We start from the raw sequence: 18,407 nt of genomic DNA, 5'->3' as shown, positions 1-18,407 counted from the left end.
TTGGTTCATTCTTCTATGATTTGCAATAAAGTGTTGCCAAGTTCATAGAAAAATTAATTGTTACAGAATAACAGGAAAACCCATACCTGTACTTACTATAGAAACTGAAGATTCTTTTTAATGACTTTGAGGCCTGGACATCTCAATTTTATAATTCTCTGACATTTCCAGGCAAAAAAGAATTTAAAATATCAGCAGTTTTTATAGTAAATTCAAGTATGAGATTTTCGTTATTCTCACTGAAAACAATTAATTGGCTCCAAATAAATATGTAAATTAAAAATGTAAAATTAAATGTTTTCTCTATTTTTTATTGTTAATAATAATAATAATAATAATAGTCCTCAAATATACCAAGGTAAATTCTCATCCAGTAATCATAACTGACAAAAAGGTCATGGAAATGTATTAATAAAAGTGTGAGAGCCCTTGCATTACCAGTTCAGTCTTGTTTAGTGTGGATTTACCAGATAAAAATTCTTTACACATCTGGGCTAAGACAAATACTGCCCTCTGGTGGCATTAAATGGCCTGTTCCTGCTCACAACCTCCCTCTGTTGGTCAGTGCTGGTAGAGAAAATAAAAACAGTTGGCAGACATGAAGCTGTCTGTTACAAATGTTACCACATTTCTTACTGTTTCTCATATGTTCTACAGCTTATCTTGTCTGAGTGTCATTCTTTAACTCTAGCTTGCACTAGCAGCCATGCACCAAAGGATCACGTAAATCAGTGTACGTTGAGAAGCCCACAACCATACACTGTCTTTACTCATGTTGTAATCATGCCTTTGAGTGTCATGAGTTTCATGCATTTGAATACTTGAGTATCAGACTTCTGCTCTGGAAAGTCAGCGCATTACGTTCTCATATATCATCATGTTCTCATGTTGTACAGCTCATCTAGAGCATACTGTATAGTAGCGCTCATGTAACGAGCCAATGTTTGATAATAAATGATATCAAGTTTACAGAAACTGCCATCCATAACATACTAAAATAGTCGTGGCTGTGTCACTCATCTCTGTCTATCTCTCCTCTGCCAGTGAACTCAAGGTTGTGCTGTGAAAAGCGTATACTTTTGCTGTTAAGTTAAATCTTCTACCCAAGCTAATGCATTGCAGTATTTTAGGCCGTGTTGGTCTGATAATAGGATGTTGTATGGTACTTGCACGATTACTAAGGCACTTGGTGCATCCCTGTACTTAATAGACTGTATGTGATGTTACTGAAGTATGTTTTGGGAATGTATGCTACATTGGGCGTGTATTGTACGTATGCCACAGTGGGTGTTTATTGTATGTATGCTAAGATAACAGAAAATATAGGCTTTCTCCTTCTCTGGACACTGTGTTCCACAGGACAAAAGTGCCGTCTGTCTGTAGTAGTGGGTTTTGTCGTTTGGGTTTTTTTCCTCCTCTAAACACTTTGTCTAGTGATGCTGTTCTCAAATGAGTGTTTGAATGGTTGGATTTACCCCCCATCCCTCTCCGTGATGTTATCCTTCACCCTCCCACTGTTTGGATGTGAACCATTCTTAAGTCCAAATAAATACACTTTTTTTTTGACCTTACAATAAGTTGTTCTGCTTTTTTCATTTTAGATTAAATGGTTTGGTTGAAGCTTGTGTCATGTAAAGCTTGTGTTCATAATTCTATGCACAACTCTCACTTTAAAACTTACATTAATGTGAATAACATTCAGCCCAAAATCAATAAAACACAGAAATAAAAAAAAATATATTACAAATGAAAACATTTTATTACTGGACTACTGGACAACATAAACAATCACTAATATAGCATCAAAACTGTTTCCTTTATTATGTATTTCGGCAGAATTAACTGTTTGTTATTTATTTAATGAAGTATGAGTGCCCCCTGCTGGCGTTATATTGCATCTTTCGTCTTTAATTTTGAGACCCCACCCTTCCCCCGTCTAATAAACGCTTCTCAAGCGGAGATGTGCTGAGGATGTGTGTGCAGCGCGTGTCTGTGTGGAAGCCATAGACTGTATAAAAATATGGACGTAGTGTCCGTGACGTCACCCGTAGACTACTGAAGAGAGTTTTTGAAGCCTAAAGTGTGTAGAGCGGGCCGTCGCCATCTTGGCAGCGCGTCACCGCGCGACTCTCCCGGACAATCAAAAATGGGCAAAAAGGCGGGAGCTAGTTGCTGTAGCCACGCCCACCTAGCGCGACGGCAGTGTCAGCAGCGGCAATCTCCCTGTCACTCAAGTGGCCACGCCCTTAATTATGCAGAACTTTAAGTCTTAATATAATTTAAACAGATGAGTTATAAAAAAAATTCACCCCCCTCACAGTTGTCATGAAGGGCAAAATTAGCTATTTAGACCAAAATCATTTTTTGAACCAGGCTGTAAACATGTTTTTTCCTGCTGTAAAGTTGGGCATTTTAACATGGGGAGTCTATGGTACTGACTCCCTTTTGCAGCCAGCCTCAAGCGGCCAGTCGATGAATTGCAGTTTTAGTCACTTCCTTATTGGCCTCACGAGAGAGAGCGGGAGGTTGGCGCTCGGTGGAAGCCTACAGTTTCCGAAATGAAGAGGGAATATTACTGTAGTTATTAGTTTTCTGTCAATGACGCTTGCAAACTCGCGCTGTACCGCGAATCGGCCTGTTTTAAAGCTGAAAGACTGAAAACACGTTTTCTCATGGTGAGAGATAAGCAGATGTTTGTGTGAGAGAAAATATCATATATGGTGTTAAAAAAATAAATGACATAGCGGATGATAAGAGCTCCTATTCTCTGCTTGTATTGAAGCTCCATTAGATGAGGCATGTTCGGAACATTCTCTTGCCCTACTGTTGCTGTCAGGAACTATTTTTTTTAGCGGAAAGACAGCATTTAATGAATTTGCTTCAAAAAAGTAACATTTCAATACATACATTTTTGGTTATAATATATATATATATATATATATATATATATATATATATATATATATTTATATTCTGTGGTAAACGTTTTCTAAAAGCATAAAAGCGTTTTATAACCTTATTTCTTACACACACACACACACACACTGTATGTAGCAAGAAATTAATGACATATAATATAATAATAAGTATTATTATTTATTAACAACAGCTTGTTATTAGTATTATTAAAATGTGTGTATGTTTATAATATTTAGTGTGGGCGACAATACTATTATCATTTTCATATTAATATTTAATTTTATATTTTATTAGTATATTAAATTAGTGATTAATTTTTTGTCATTTTTCTTTTTAGCTGAAGCCCATTTCATGCTTATGTTCATGCTGTTATTTACTCTCACTTACATTGTTAAGATTAAATTTCAGCCCAAATTCAATAAAATCACATAAATATAAAAGTTATTATTACTGGACTAAATAATTAAAAATAAAAATAAAATAAACATTATTATTATTATTATTATAAATCTTATTTAATAATTTACTTGATTATGTGTGATTGATTGTCATTACATAATGATACAAAATGCAAAAAATTAACGACGCATTAATATCTATTTCATTATTATTTTTTTTTATTTTAGGTGTAAAATGTGACCTGAACATGTTTTCATTAGATTCCTGTATTTACTAGAATGAACAGTGCGTCTGTGTCAGTGTAGGAGACACTTACTTGCAGTACTACCCCGGTCCACTAGATAGCAGGAGAAGACGGGCCCTGGCCACTGGCAGTTATGAACTCTTAGAAATATATAACTTTTTTTTGTGACACCAAAGGAGGTCTAAAAAGAGGCAATAAAGGGAAACAATTTCCTTACTTTCAAAGTGCATTTTGATTTTCCCTGAGATATTCGCCAATCAATTATTCATTTGTCATAATGCTACACAATATAGGCAGCCAATCAGGCGTGGAGTGTAGATAAACAAAATCCCATTTGTTACACCTGAGGGACTCTTAATAAACAAGACGTAAACATAAAATATATTATCACCCTCTCTCATTTTAGTCACTTGATTTATTACTTAATCTCAACATGCTTCCCTCTCCCGTCTTTTGAGTACATTTTTAGGACATTTCATAACATGTCACACATTTTATTGCTAGCTATTAAAATAAAAAAGTTTTGGTATATTTTACACTGTGAAACGTGTAGTCAAAACATCATTTAATATTAGATTTATTAGATGTTCATAATATATCATTAAATAATATAGCCTAACTTTATTACATCACATAACATTGTCAGTGAGCATATACAATACTTACAATGTTTGTAATGACATCATAAAAAAGCAGAGATTAGAGTATGGACTGTTTCTCTGATGTTTAGGAATAGATAAAACATGTATCTCCTAGGATATATATGTTTAGGTTTTCCTTCTCATGTTGCTGTCTTGCACTCGATCCTCTTATAAAAATAAAAGTGTTTCTTCTCTGTTGTTGTGATTGTGAAGTATGAAGTGTTACGACAGCAGGACTTGGTTGGGTGGATAAATGTTCAAAGCCACCAAGAACCTTTCAAAACAGCATGAAACTGACATTCAAGATCAACACACAGCACCAGTAAAGAATAGTAAATCCTTATACAGCCTTATCTAGGCTATGATGCCTCCCAACAGCGCCAATTTCAGAATGATCAGATCAGCTTGACTAGACTGCTTATGGCGAAACGAGGAATAAAAAGAATCAATTTGAATTTAAATGAGATACATTTGGCTGCAAAGTTAAAGTTGTTTTCTAGGTTTCAGTTTTGAATATCATCTAAAGGTGCATTATTAAAAAAAAATTGAAAACAATTCTTAGGCTGCATTTATTTGATCAAAAATGAAATATTGTTACAATTTAAATGAACTATTTACTGTTTCTTTTCAATTTTAGTATTTCAGAATATTACTGTTGAACTATGATTTTGCACTAGACACTTGTGTGTGAAGAGCTCAGAACAAAACAGAATGGAACAGGTCTCTGGATAACCAGATTGGCTCCAGGAAAGAGCGGTAAGAGAACAGGGCATGGATAAACTTCAGGTGCCATTCACTTTTCCTCCTCATGACATCTAAAGTGTTACACCTATCAGACTTGACAGCTTAACTCTGCTCAGAATCAGCAATAAAGGCTGGTGTTAAACCAGCGAGATTGAGCCCAGATTCTAGAGGTGATAATGCTATGACAACATGAATTTAGAGCAGCTTCTGTAAACATTTTGACTGGATCTGTGCTCTGTAAAGCAAAACAGCATTCAGATTGTGGAACAACTGCTGTGTCCCAGGGCCAGGGAACATAGCCTATTTTTTCATTATTTGAATAAAACAGGTAAAATGAATGATTGTTTATGAATTGTGGACAGAATGAGTTATCATCGCTAAAACAAAATGTATCATTCTACTGAGTTGTAACTTTCGTGCTGTCATAACTATAAATGGAAGTTTTTTTTTCTGAATCTACACTGTGTTCCTTTCTTATGGTTTTTGTTTGTAGAAGAAAGCCTGTTATGTGACTAACCAATAGATGCTTCAAGGATACGTGAAGTTGTGTTTAGTTTTTTCTCATGTCGACACATCATATTCTATATGTATCATAGACACATCAGCTGTACAGTAGCAGGCACACTCATTCTAAATCAGTATGAATCCAGATGGTTTAAGCAATTTTACCTACACTTTTGGCTTTGGGTTCAATGTAGATTAGAATTACTGCTACTATTCCATCATTGGAAGATGGCCTTGTTTAAATCCACAATGTTTATCTTGTGGAGAACTCCTACAGACAGAAGAATTAGTTCTACATATAATCATGAAAGATGATGTTGTGTAAGTTTTTTTATTTGCAGTGCAAAGCAAGCTTACTGTTTTGATAATTTCTTTCACTCTCTTCTTCATTTTTACTTTATTGGGGCAAATGAACTGATGGCAGTTACTGTGCTAATGGAAAACCCTTGAGGAAAATTGCCATCAGAATTGCATAATTTACTATCATTATAAAATCTGTTTGCTCAATATTAAGGGGAAAAAAACATGAAATCCAAGTGAATGTTTAAATAGAGCTGCATACGGTGGACAGTGTATCTTTTTTGTTTGGGAGAAAGAGAGTCTGTGCCTATAATTTCTCCAGATGCTTTAATTACCAGTCAGGTATAAACAGTTTTAGTTCCATTATGATAATGCATAGCATATTTCCTGTAATCAGTTTAAAGGTTCTGTGATCTGTGGGGCTGTATAGAAAACAATTTCATGAGTATCATATTTCACTGAATGTAAAAAGGTAGAATACCTATTCAACTGAGCAAGTGCTGGGAAGTTTACTTTGGAAATGTAAGTTACTTCTAGTGAATGTTTTCAACTGTTAATCATTTTCAACCATTATACTAGGCTAACCTTACAAAATAACTCAACTATGATTACTGGCAGACTTTCAAAATAAAGATTATAATTAATTTAAATATAAATATCATTTAAAGCACAGTCACCACAAAATCAGACTTTAACAACTCCTTTTACTTTGGGACAATCCCAAATGCAGATTTAATTGCTATGATACTGTTTTTGAAACAAATCTTTCCATAGCTACAATGAGAAAGATTGTTATCTAATAATGCCTTGGAAAAACAGAAACATTTAAAGGGATAGTTCACCCAAAAAGAAAAATTCTGTCACTAAATACTCACCCTTATGATGTTCCAAGACCATTAATCATCTTCATAACACAAATTAAGATATTTCTGATGAAATCCAAGAGCTCTGACCCTGCATACTGCAATGCAACTGAAATGTTCGCAGATCCAGAAACTAAGTAAGGACATTGTTAATTTAGTCCATGTGACATCTGTGGTTCAACCGGGATTTTATAAAGCTATGAGAATACTTTTTGTGCACAAAGAAAACAAAAATAACGACTTTATTCAACAATTCTTCTCCTCCACATTACATATTCTGACATTATTGAGAGTACCACGATGTGTTACATACGTTGTTTATGTGCAGATAATGGCAGAAGATGTGATTTGGAGGAGAATAATTGTTGAATAAAGTTATTTTTGTGTTCTCTGCACACAAAAGGTATTCTCACAGCTTTGTAAAATTACGGTTGAACCACTGATGTCACGTGGATTGTTTTACCAATGTCCTTGGGTCTGGGAACATTTCAGTTACATTGCTGTCTTTGTGGGGGCAGAGAGCTCTTGGATTTCATCAAGGATATCTTAATTTGTGTTCCAAAGAAGAACAAAGCTCTTATGGGTTTGGAATGTCATGAGTGTGAGTAGTTAATGACAGAATTTTTATTTTTGGGTGAACTATCCCTTTTAAAAAATAAAGCATATATATATACATAAACCAAAATAGGAAATAAAACCGTTATCAAATAAGCATGTGTCCTATTCTGTGTCCTTAACTCCTGAAACATTGTCTCATATTTGCAGTTAATGCAATTTGGGAAAGAATCAATCAAATCTGTATGTGTGTGAAAGTATTCGGATGTAACCCCCTCTGTAATCTTAAAGATTTACATAAGTAGCTAATTTAAATACTTTTTTTTCTCACTAACTATAACAGATTACAGTTACATTTATTTTGTAATTAAATTATGTAATTCTGTTACATCTAACTAGTTAATACACCAAAACTGCTTCTGAACCATTATGGGAGCTGCTTCATTTTATTTAAGCCATGCAGGGCCTTTTGAAGGGAACCTGTTCCAGAGAAACAGTTGATTTAGAAATCTCTTTATCTTTGTCTGTAGAGACTCATTTGTCATGTCTATGGGATCTGGCTTCATCTTTAGATTCCAAGTTCAGAGAAGGGCAAGAAACACAAAAGAGTAGAAAAGTGGAATGCAGGAGAAATGTGGAATGCAGTCAGAAGAAATTTAGACAACATTTTAATATTAAATCTGCATTGATTGTGTAGGCCAACTAAGGTTAAAATGTATGTTAACTCATAACTCGCTTGTTTTGAGACAAAACAAACAGGCAGGGCATCAAAAATAGCATGCAACAAGTTTGTAAATCTGTTATTGCTGGCAAAAGTGGAGCTGAGACAACATAAATGACGGATGAATTGTCATTGTATGCATGTGAACTCAGATCAGTGTGAGATACAGCGGAAGCAGAGTTGTAAATTGATTTATTATTATTCATCAGTACAGCTCTATAACTCAGTGAAGGTTACATGTGATCAGAGCTTTTTTTTCTCTCTCTCTCCAAAAGACTGCAATAATCACATAATGGAATAAAGTCTCTTGGTTTAGTGTTTCCACTGTCTGCTCTCTGGAGGGCCATTGATTATTACCTGTCTTTTTCATCTTTACTGAAGCAAATCGGGAATTAATAATTTTTTCCCCATACATTGCCACATTTCAAGTGGAAAAAAATGCATGGAAAATGGATTGTCAAATGTCCTATTGTTCTCATAGACTTTCCATGAAGCTAACACAAAGATATCATTTCTGTTGTGCTGTACAGTTACAGTAGGTTCAGTTGCATTATAGAGTTCAGTGTATTTTGTTTATGTATTAGAATGTATGATGTATATTGTATCAATGTTTTTAAACCTCCAATCAACTAGAGTCAAAATTGTCAATGAATCAAGACTTACTGAAATGCTGATAAAATCTATTGTATGGCTTTTTCACAGAGCAAAGAAAATAATACAGATTTTGAACAACATGATGGAGTAAAAAATGACAGGATTTTTATTCTTGGGTGAAATAATAACTAATAATGTTAGTTCTCACCAACATACTGTATACTTGCTATTTCCCATTCAAGGACCTGCAGGAAGTTGTGATGCTGTCATAATGCTGCTACCATGGTAACGGCTCCTATATGCTTGTTTGTGCATGGTGCTAATGCTGGAGCAATCAGTCTGAATTAGTGCAGTTTGGTAGATGGCTCACTGAGCTGTATACCACGTGCACTCAACAGATCAATACAGCACCTCATTACAGAGCCCAAATCGAGAGACAGATCACACACCAGATACAGGTAGCAGATTCCAGGGAGAGTTTATATCAATGATGATCAGATACTTTGAGCGGTGGTTTGATTTCAGACAGCCAAGACTATGTTACTGGGCAGCATTTCGAAAGTCCTTGCTTGTCCATACTTGAAGCAGAATTTTAGCTATTTTGGATTTTTTTTTTAATACTTGAGTATATCATCATTAATTATCTTCATTCAACAATCCAACAAATATTCATGTCTTCAGAAATTAAAGATTTATTTATTTTAAGTGTGCTAGACCCTTACACAGTCAGAACATTGAACAATTTTGTTTAAACTTCAAAGCTATGTCGGCACCAAAAGCCTTGTCGACATATAATGCTGTTACGCTTCTGGTGTCCTGAGTTCGAGTCTCGGCTGGCAAATGTTTCACGATCCTGTTGCCCCTTTCTCTCCTACTTTGCTTCAAATCGCAATAAAGTCAGAAATGAAACATCTTAAACATCAGTTATGTCTTTCATCTAACAGTCTAAAACTTTTGTATTTGTGTACAATGAAATGTGGGGAAAAAATATACTTTCAATCAAGTATGTTGTTGCCTAGAAACTTTGACATTTAAATACATTTATGACACAGTACCAAACCATTTTTCTGTCCTTTTTATACCCCTGAGCTGTGTTAAATGTCAATGTAAACCCGAGAGGCAAATTAGCACATTACTGGTCTTGGCAGCATTATAAGTGCCTGCTGAGGGGTTTAATTGCAGTGTATTTTAGCCCATAAAAGGAAACACTTTGTCTGTACTTTGTACACTTCCAAAACTATGCCCTTATGTCTACCATGAGCAAAGTTTCATAGCAGGTGATACCAAACATCCCCCGTCTGCCAAACTGGTTCCAAAAAGAATTAGTTTTTTAAAACCGTGCAGTTCTGAAAGGGCCATTGACACACAGTCTGTCTTTGTTGGTAAAGTCTGAAGACAGCAAGCCTTTAATTCTGAAAATTTCTCTCCAAGGGAGAACACAGTCAGCCGTAGCCCAGCTGTCCGGGAAAAGGCTCTCTGAGTGGGCATCAGGGGCTATAGGGACGTGCTCTGGGAGCAGAGAGAGCACTTTGGAACATACCCATAATCCAGCGGTAATCTGCTCTTAAAAGCTAGGCTCTGGCTAAAGGAGTTGAGGGGTGACAGAGAGTGATGCATTGCAGTAAACAGGAATCAGGCTTTGGAAAAGTTGACAAGTATTGAGCTTTAGAAGGAAGGGTTTCCCACTTTCTTTTTTTTTTTTTTTTTTGCTGATTAAAGGTGATGATCAGCACTAAGAATACATGACAGAATTTACGGAGGTACTTAATGCAAATTCGAAATTGACCCAATTTACTTTCTTAATAAATTGCTAGATTTGTTGTGAATGACTCATCAGAAACATAAGGTTGTAATATTTCATCAGATTTTTTTCCCTTAAATGTCACCAATGTCTCTTATTTTTCAACTCTTCCCCTCCACCTACTGACTGATATAATAAAGTTTATCTTACTGCATATTTTTCTTATAATATTTCTTAAGTATCGTAATTCTTAACATTATGAAGTAAAATAATTTCAAACATCATTTTAATGCATTGTGGAGAATTCAGTCCCAAATTACACTGCAAGCGATGTGAGAACAAAAAAAATTTTTATTCAGGTCTGATAAACATCAATAAAAATAATTCAGTGTAGCCTAAATAAAAAATGTAGCATTTTTGCCAATATTTGTGTTCACTATTTATTTGTATCTCTATTTGAGTTGGTTTTTGAAACTGAGCTGCAGGGTTTTCTGGCATTTAAAGAACACAAAGGCACAGATATAAATATCATTTTTTATTCATATTTCAAATGTGAATTGTTGAATGGTGAAAAGCAATGAAATCTTACACATTACACATGTTACAAATTACACATCTTTGCAGCTAATGAAAATGCATGGGAGAGCACACAGTGAGCCTGAATGAGGAAAACAAAACATGTTTTGGATATTTAATAGATATAATCCTTTTCTAATTTTTTTCTCTGCATCTTTGAAATGTTGCATGTTAACAAATACCTTTAGTTAGTTACAAAACGTGTGCCCTCGTAGTGTGCCACTTAAACCGGTGAGTGGATAAAATGGACTAGAGAGTGAACGTGAACCAGAAGAAAAGAGTGTGTTTGCATTTAGCCCTGCTATATAGCCTTCAATCTCTGGAGAAAACCTGGAACAGTTGGTAATGCAATTGGATGACTCACCTAATGGTTTGTTGTAATAAGCGGAACTCTCTGTTGGAGACTTTAAAAAGTAAGATTACAACAAATGCTGTATTATGTGCTCATTGACATGAAATTTAAGAATTTTACAAGTGGGCCTCAAACGTCTTCATGTAGCCAGTAAGGAACTGACTGGGAACATATGACTGCAGATTTGATCATTTCCTATTGCCCTTTGTCCTTCAAATAAACGCCTCTGAAATGCTTCCCATTGTTTGATGGCACTATCTATATGATGTGATATAGTGCTATCAAACAAGAACTTGTGTCATTCAAATGCTTTTATATTAAAATACAGTAATTTTTATGTTTTGCTTGAAAAACTTAGTTAGTTTATCGCTATCTATGTGCTTCTGTACTGGATTCAGTCTTGGACTTCAGTTGGGGTACAAATATACCAAGAAAATTCTGTTGTTTTCTTCCTTACAAATACATCTCTGACAGCCTTTACCACTTTTTAGGAATGCTAAAGAGTTCCAACCAGATTAATGACTCTATTATTCTACAATTAGTTGAAATAAATGAGGGGGTAAGGTTAAGCAATCGTTTAATTGCTCACTTAACATCCAACTGCATTCTTAAAATCTGTGTCTTGGAGGTTAAGAGCTTGTGGAGAAGCCAGTGATGATGACTTGTTTTTCTGTTTGAATGAATTGATAAAAGAAGGGCTACAGAACTGTAATGGCCGAACTGCCTTCCACAGAGACTTATGAATAATTTTTTACGAGAGTCTTGTTTTTACTTAAATGCTTAAAAATAAAGTCTCATTCACATTCTTCCCAGCATGCAATAGGGCATGAAAGATTAATATTATTAGACTATTATATTGTTTTTGTTGTTATGATTAGTAACCTGACCCTTTTTGTATTTTATGCCAGAAATCTATGATACATGGAGAAAGCAATCTGTTATCATTCCCATTCATCTCAATGCACTTACTCAGCTGCTGCAGAAATCTGCAACTTGAAGTCTGCAATCTTTGGAAATAAATGTGCTGTGACTGGAGCTACAAGTAAACGACTTGACGTTTTAAAGTTCAGTTAAGACATACTTGAGATAATCAATTATAACTGAGTTAAAAAAAAAACATGAAAACTGTTACCTTCATTTTAAAAGTAAGGCTACAATACCTATTTTGAAAATGCACTTGTGACGAGTGGGGCGGGGCCGAGGGACATGGGAGCGAGGCCGGGGGAGTGATTGGAGATGAACTACACCTGTTCGACCCACCGGTCTCGAGGCCCATGGAGGAGATGGAAGGATATAAAACTGGAGCGACGACAGTGAAGGACGAGAGAGGACCAGGCCTGGGCTTTTAGTTGTGTTTTGGTTTTTATTTGCGCGCACCAGTCGTCCGTGAGGGGCTGGTGCGCTGTTTTTGTGTTTATTTTGTTATTAAAATGTTTTTGATTGTCCGCCGGTTCCCGCCTTCTTCTTCCGGATGAATATGAAGGTTGTTTATCATTACAGTGGTGCCGAAGCCCGGGAGAAGGAGGGACGCGCTGCTGAAGATCCCTCGCCGCTGTGGTGAATCCGCGGTGCCATCGAGCTGGCGAGGAGTGTGCCGCCATGGACGCTCGAGGCGGTGGGCTGGAGCGAGTTGCCGGGGACGGGCGAGCTCGCTACCGGCCGCCCACGATGTGAAGAGACGGCTGCCGTCCGTGAGGGAGCGGAGGAGTCGGCGCCGTTCGCCAGGTGGCCGGAGCCTGCTGCCATCCGCCGGAACGGGGAGGAGCAGGGAACAGGGGACTCCTGCCGGCTGCCCAAAACCGGAGGAGCCGTCGCCGTCCACCGGGCGGCGGAGGAGTGTCGTGGCGTCCGCCGAGGGCCGTCCAGTGCCACCGCCAGGCACCGCGGGGGAGATCACCCAGCTGGTGGAGGGCCGAGTAGCGGTGCGTCTGGGAACCGGAATTTTTTTTTTTTTCCTCTCTCCCCTCTCTCGTCTCTGTCGCTCCTCCTTCCATCTCCTTTTCTCTCGCCTCGTCTGTCCTACCCCCAGGTTCCCGCAGGTCCCCGTGAGCGGCCCCCCCGGAGGGAGGGAGGGGGGGGGAGTGGAGCGCAGTCTCGGGAGTACCCCCCGGCCTGCGAGGGGCGATGGGGGTATGTGACGAGTGGGGCGGGGCCGAGGGACATGGGAGCGAGGCAGGGGGAGTGATTGGAGATGAACTACACCTGTTCGACCCGAGGCCCATGGAGGAGATGGAAGGATATAAAACTGGAGCGACGACAGTGAAGGACGAGAGAGGACCAGGCCTGGGATTTTAGTTGTGTTTTGGTTTTATTTTGCGCGCATCCGTCGTCCGTGAGGGGCTGATGCGCTGCTTTGTGTTTATTTTGATCATTAAAGTTTTCTGTTGATTGTGCGCCGGTTCCCGCCTCCTTCTTCCGGATGAATACAAAGGTTTATTATCGTTACAGTGGTGCCGAAGCCCGGGAGAAGGAGGGACGCGCTGCTGAAGATCCCTCGCCGCTGTGGTGAATCCGCGGTGCCATCGAGCTGGCGAGGGGTGTGCCGCCATGGACGCTCGAGGCGGTGGGCTGGAGCGAGTTGCCGGGGACGGGCGAGCTCGCTACCGGCCGCCCACGATGTGGAGAGACGGCTGCCGTCCATGAGGGAGCGGAGGAGTCGGCGCCGTTCGCCAGGTGGCCGGAGCCTGCTGCCATCCGCCGGAACGGGGAGGAGCAGGGAACGGGGGACTCCTGCCGGCTGCCCAAAACCAGAGGAGCCGTCGCCGTCCACCGGGCGGCGGAGGAGTGTCGTGCCGTCCGCCGAGGGCCGTCCAGTGCCACCGCCAGGCACCGCGGAGGAGATCGCCCAGCTGGTGGAGGGCCGAGTAGCGGTGCGTCTGGGAACCGGAATTTTTTTTTTTTTTTTTTTCCTCTCTCTCTCCCCTCTCTCGTCTCTGTCGCTCCTCCCATCTCCTTTTCTCTCGCCTCGTCTGTCCTACCCCCAGGTTCCCACAGGTCCCCGTGAGCGGCCCCCCCGGAGGGAGGGAGGGGGGGAGTAGAGCGCAGATCGGGAGTACCCCCCGGCCTGCGAGGGGCGATGGGGGTATGTGACGAGTGGGGCGGGGCCGAGGGACATGGGAGCGAGGCCGGGGGAGTGATTGGAGATGAACTACACCTGTTCGACCCACCGGTCTCGAGGCCCATGGAGGAGATGGAAGGATATAAAACTGGAGCGACGACAGTGAAGGACGAGAGAGGACCAGGCCTGGACTTTTAGTTGTGTTTTGGTTTTATTTTGTGCGCACCAGTCGTCCGTGAGGGGCTGGTGCGCTGTTTTGTGTTTATTTTGAATAATTAAATGTTATTTGATTGTCCGCCGGTTCCCGCCTCCTTCTTCCCGATGATTACGAAGCTTTTATCATTACAGCACTTTACATACTTTTCTCCGTGTCTGGCAATGAACAGCTTGTATTTCTTTGCAAAATAAATGATTTGACTTTAAGCTTTGATTTCTGTTGTCTGTACTATGGTTGCTGTGTAGTTAGTAGAACCTTAGTTTGATCTATATTTTGCAGCTGATTTGCTACAGAGTGCCTGGAAGCAGGCATTCACATTTCATATATGTTTCTCAGATCTGACAAGCTGTCTGAGAGCTGCTTTTATAAAATCTCCTCACGTCTTCACATCTGTAGATCTGAATTCTGAACAGTTTCAGGGAAGAGATGTTTCTATGCAAATGCTTGTGCTGAAGGGGTGATTTAAAACATGGATAACCTATTTTTGATTGTTTATAGCAAAGGTTCTTAACTGGTGGGTCATGACCCAAAAAATGTATCGCAGTCATAGGTCTATTTTGACATCAGCTACAGTAACTTATGCAAATAGTTACTGAATAACTGGGCTTGAAAAATACATATGCTTATAAACTTTTTAAAGGGAGGTAAAAACGCTTCCCACACCTTTTGTTCTTTCCGTCAAGGCCATGTGCCCAATCAAGCAACATTCTAGTCTGAATTCAGTCACTTGCTAGAAGCCAAATCTGACAGATGGCATTATGGCATGTTGCTTGACATCTCTTAATTCTCAAAAACTCAAGAAAACTTTGCAAGTTAAAAGAAAGTGTGACAAAGACTATTAAATGCAGGACACATCCAGCGAGGATAAATATGGAAAATGTAAAATCTAGGTTCTGAAGCAAAATCCTTTGAAAACCACTAGTTTATATGATGATAAAAGTGTTATGCATGATCAGTGTCTCTATTGCATTAGCCTACAGTATGTGACAAATTCAAAATGCTTATCACTGTTTTGCTATGTTATCACCTGAAATGTGCTGCTTTTATTTGCTAAGTAATTTTTTTAATTATACAACCCGTATTATACAAATTTAATAAAATGAAAACTAAAGGAATTTCAAATCACATGAGCCAATATTTTATTCACAATAGAACATAGATAACGTAGCAAATGTTTAAACTGAGAAATTTTACACTTTTATCCACTTAATTAGCTCATTTAAAATTTAATGCCTGCTACAGGTCTCAAAAAAGTTGGCACGGGGGCAACAAATGGCTAAAAAAGCAAGCAGTTTTGAAAAGATTCAGCTGGGAGAACATCTAGTGATTAATTAAGTTAATTGATATCAGGTCTGTAACATGATTAGCTATAAAAGCTTTGTCTTAGAGAAGCAGAGTCTCTCAGAAGTAAAGATGGGCAGAGGCTCTCCAATCTGTGAAAGACTGCGTAAAAAAATTGTGGAAAACTTTAAAAACAATGTTCCTCAACGTCAAATTGCAAAGGCTGTGCAAATCTCATCATCTACAGTGCATAACATCATCAAAAGATTCAGAGAAACTGGAGAAATCTCTGTGCGTAAGGGACAAGGCCGGAGACCTTTATTGGATGCCCGTGGTCTTCGGGCTCTCAGACGACACTGCATCACTCATCGGCATGATTGTGTCAATGACATTACTAAATGGGCCCAGGAATACTTTCAGAAACCACTGTCGGTAAACACAATCCGCCGTGCCATCAGCAGATGCCAACTAAAGCTCTATCATGCAAAAAGGAAGCCATATGTGAACATGGTCCAGAAGCGCCGTTGTGTCCTGTGAGCCAAGGCTCATTTAAAATGGACTATTTCAAAGTGGAATAGTGTTTTATGGTCAGACGAGTCCAAATTTGACATTCTTGTTGGAAATCACGGACGCCGTGTCCTCCGGGCTAAAGAGGAGGGAGACCTTCCAGCATGTTATCAGCGTTCAGTTCAAAAGCCAGCATCTCTGATGGTATGGGGGTGCATAAGTGCATACGGTATGGGTAGCTTGCATGTTTTGGAAGGCTCTGTGAATGCTGAAAGGTATATAAAAGTTTTAGAGCAACATATGCTTCCCTCCAAACAACGTCTATTTCAGGGAAGGCCTTGTTTATTTCAGCAGGACAATGCAAAACCACATACTGCAGCTATAACAACAGCATGGCTTCGTCGTAGAAGAGTCCGGGTGCTAACCTGGCCTGCCTGCAGTCCAGATCTTTCACCTATAGAGAACATTTGGCGCATCATTAAACGAAAAATACGTCAAAGACGACCACGAACTCTTCAGCAGCTGGAAATCTATATAAGGCAAGAATGGGACCAAATTCCAACAGCAAAACTCCAGCAACTCATAGCCTCAATGCCCAGACTTCTTCAAACTGTTTTGAAAAGAAAAGGAGATGCTACACCATGGTAAACATGCCCCGTCCCAACTATTTTGAGACCTGTAGCAGAAATCAAAATTGAAATGAGCTCATTTTGTGCATAAAATTGTAAACTTTCTCAGTTTAAACATTTGCTATGTTATCTATGTTCTATTGTGAATAAAATATTGGCTCATGTGATTTGAAAGTCTTTTAGTTTTCATTTTATTAAAATTTAAAAAACTTCCCAACTTTTCCGGAATTCGGGTTGTAATACTTGATATTATTTTTATTAATGGAATAAAGAGAGCCAAAGTCTGTTGTATATCTGTATCTTGTAGTGTATAGTTAATTTTCCATTATAGGCAGTGCTTTGCTGTAACACAATATTTGGCTGCCTCTTTGATTGAAACCCAAGCTACAACAGCCACAGCGAGGACAAGATTGCTGTGTGACGGCATGTTTAGTAATTGAATGTCATCCGGTTCCAAACTTGATTGCTGCTTGGAGTGGAACAGCTCAGAATAGTTTAATATCCCCATCTGAGCCCAAGGCAATGAATGTCTGGTTGACAAAGAATCTGGTTACTTTCAGCATAGAGCGTTTCTGCGTGTGAGGGAGAGCATTTTTCAGCATTTTTGTATGCAAATAATTGCTTTTGCAGGTAAGAACCTGCATTCATTCTGTAATGTCTTTCAAAACCTGAGAAATTGCATGGGCCTATTTGTTTACGCCCATATGTCTCTGCCGATGTTCATGAGTTTTCTTGTTCATTTGCAGCCATTGCTGATCTGGAACCAAAAGAGGTTCATAAACAAAACCCTGGTGTTTCTTCGATTTCCAATCTTCTAAAACAAGCAAAACAAATGAAAACTCCCACAGAAACAGAAACTAATTGAGCAAAGAATTATCTTGCCTTCTAAATCCTTCCTTTCCCAAAAGCGGGACTCTCACTGTGCCAGAGTTAAAGAGATTGAGCACTGAAGATGTGTTGGTTTATACTCAGGTATTTAATCAGTCCGACTAATGACATGAATTGAGCCAGAGTGAACTGAATGCCTGTGACATTTACAAGTCCCCTGAGAGCATGTGCATGTGTTTGTGAATTGACCTCCAAAATTATTCTTTAACATTCAGAGAAAAAGAAATAAAACTGGGACTTTGCATCATCAGTGTGATTCAAGGATGCTGAGACCTATTTTCTTCATTTGAGAGGATATAGTTTGCTCTAAATTATAATTATGCCTTTGTTTACTCTAAACATGCATGATTTTCTTTCTTCACTGACAACAAAATAAATGTTAGGAAGGAGACTATTTTAAACATACTGAAAATGAATGTTAATCAGCGACTATCAGGGTCTAAAAAAATGTGTTTCAAAAAAGTGTTTCATTGTCATTTTTGGTGAATTGTTTAAAAAACAAACATATATTTAAAATGTGTTAAATCCACACTTCTTATGACGTACAGGACAATAAAGATTTGAACAAAAAGAGATATGGGTGCCATCAGAATGAGAGTCCAAACAGCTGATAAAAACATTACAATAATCCACAAATAATCCACACCATAATAAACTCTAGTTCAATTTAATTC

General features: G+C 38.6%; 1 long non-coding RNA gene across 1 annotated transcript; it reads left to right on the top strand.

Moving 5' to 3' along the window:
• The first annotated feature begins 17,259 nt into the window (after window positions 1-17,259).
• On the top strand, window positions 17,260-17,970 carry LOC132160486 (uncharacterized). Its single transcript, XR_009438019.1, has 2 exons — window positions 17,260-17,475; window positions 17,592-17,970. It is a non-coding gene; the product is annotated as an uncharacterized LOC132160486 (long non-coding RNA).
• The last annotated feature ends 437 nt before the right edge of the window (window positions 17,971-18,407 follow it).

This window comes from Carassius carassius, chromosome 17, assembly GCF_963082965.1.
Source record: "Carassius carassius chromosome 17, fCarCar2.1, whole genome shotgun sequence".
Taxonomy (NCBI): Eukaryota; Metazoa; Chordata; class Actinopteri; order Cypriniformes; family Cyprinidae; genus Carassius; species Carassius carassius.
Note: the sequence above shows the minus strand (reverse complement) of the source record. Positions and strands in the feature narration are given on the sequence as shown.